General features: G+C 39.3%; 1 non-coding gene across 1 annotated transcript; it reads left to right on the top strand.

Annotated features, from left to right (window-relative positions):
* Positions 1-393: 393 nt before the first annotated feature.
* On the top strand, positions 394-499 carry LOC144296659 (U6 spliceosomal RNA). Its single transcript, XR_013363673.1, has one exon. It is a non-coding gene; the product is annotated as a U6 spliceosomal RNA (small nuclear RNA).
* Positions 500-2,260: the final 1,761 nt, after the last annotated feature.

Consider the following 2,260-nt stretch of genomic DNA (forward strand, 5'->3'; position numbering starts at 1 on the left):
CATGCAGCCCTGACTTTTAGTGGGAAATGGCATTTTGTGACCACCATGTGGACTCCAGGGATGCTTATTGCTACGAACTGCTCATTGTTTCCAGGCTGTTTCAATGGATGGAGCTATTAGATATAGATAGAACAATAGATCAAATACCTCATAAGTTCATACTGTTTTTCCAATTAAATTTCAGGACTATGGATTTTTTATTTAATCTTTTAAAAAATTTCAGCTGTCTATTCTTCCACACTGAGAATCCTGATTTTTAGGACACAGGGGATGATAGTTAAGAAAGCTCATAATTACTCATTTGTTTTAGGCAACATTACACACACAACAGGGAATATCAGTACTAATGCTGCTACCAGCAGAATGATAACTGAGAAGAGTTTAAAAGTTCTTGTGCTTGCTCTGGCAGCACATAGACTAAAATTGGAATGGTATGGAGAAGATTAGCAAGGCCCCACACAAGGATGACATGCAAATTTGTGAAGTGTTCCACATTAAAAAAAAGTTTGCACCCCAATGTTCATAGCTTTTCTGTATCCACATCAGTAGAGCTTATAGCCTTTATATACCATATTCTCTTTTTATTTATTTTTATAAGCTTATTTATAAAAATAAAAAAAATTAAATTTATTTCTTTGAAAGAGAGAGAGTGCGCGCACACAAGCAGGGTGAGGAACAGAGGGAGAAGCAGACACCCTGGTGAACAGAGAGCCTGATACAGGGCTGGTTCCTGGGATCATGACCTAAGCCAAAGGCAGACACTCAAGGAATGAGCCACCCAAGTGCCCCTATTCTCTGCCTGTTAAACTTCATATAGTTTTAGTTCTACAAGTAACTATGTATTTAATGCTCTCTGCTAGTTCTTGTGCTGATGTAGCTAGTAATTTTGGCAGTCTGAGTCTTGTTCTCTAGTAAATTCTTCAGGAAGTGCTCATGGGAACGATATTCCCTGAGTTCTTGTATCTTGATAACAGTTTGTACCTTTTACACTTGAAAGTCAGTTTCCTTGAATATAAAATCCTTGGCTCACACTTTTGCCTTAGATAGCTCTCACCATTTTTTTTTTCTGACACAAAGAAGTGCTGTTGAAAAGTCTGATGATAATCTAATTTTCTTTCCCTTATAAGTTACTTGTTCTTTTTCATTTCGATGATTAAAAGATTCCCCCTCCCTTAAATATCCAGTAAGTTTACTAAAATGTGTCTTAGCCATTGCTCACTCTGAGTCAATTTTCTCAAGCATATTGTATTATTTTTAATATATATGCATCAGTTATTAATCTATTATGTCTCAGCTTCCAAAACCATTTTCATTGTCTGCTCTGCAATAATGGAGCTGGACCCCATAGCTATTCCTTCTTTGAGAGCTGGCCCAGTGTTAAACTTTGTCAGTAGAGGTGCTGTAGGGGCACTGGAGGAGGAAAGGGTTTCTCTACTTGACTCTAGTGTTCCTCATGCACTGGGCTTATGCAGTGGCTGCAGTGATGGAGCTCTTAGCTTGATCAGAACCTGGTGGTCAGTAGCACAGGGCACTACCCATGGGAAACTTCCCTTGGCATCCTTTTAGGTGGTTTCAACTTCAGCAAAGTTCACCATCCAGGGAGTCACAGCTATGTCCCCTTCCAAGGTCTTGATATCAGTCCTGAGGAAGGAGGATCTTTTGTTGATTCTTCTGTCTCAGCCCTAGATATAGTGGCTTTTCCCTTTATCTGCTACTTCTGTGTTCTTTAAAGTTCCTTTTATTTTTTATTGGCCATTCCTCCATTATTCCAACCTCCTGTTATAGTCAGTAATCCTTGATAGGAAACTTTCCTGTTGAAATTCCCTTGTGGTTTCTTTTAAATGGATCCTGACTAATGTGATGTAGTATCAAATCTCTCCTGCTCCCCCTTTTGAATTTCAGGGAAGTTTCCTTGAATTTTAATTTCTAGTATTTGTTCTGTTCCCTTGTTGCGAGCTTCATTTTCAGGCACTCCTTTGCCTATTTTATGTATTTGTCGTTTTCTTTTGAACTCCTTTATGTATGCCTCTTTTTCTTTCAAAAGGTTTTATTTATTCACGAGAGACACACAGAGAGAGGCAGAGACATAGGCAGAGGGAGAAGCAGGATCCCTGCAGGGATCCTGATACAGGACTCGATCCCCGGACCCTGGGATCGCACCCTGAGCTGAAGGCAGACGCTCAATCACTGAGCCACTCAGGCGTCCCTGTGTGCTTTTCTTTTTTGATTAAAAAAAATTTCTACTTTTCACGTTTTATTT

This window comes from Canis aureus, chromosome 24 (assembly GCF_053574225.1).
Source record: "Canis aureus isolate CA01 chromosome 24, VMU_Caureus_v.1.0, whole genome shotgun sequence".
NCBI lineage: Eukaryota > Metazoa > Chordata > Mammalia > Carnivora > Canidae > Canis > Canis aureus.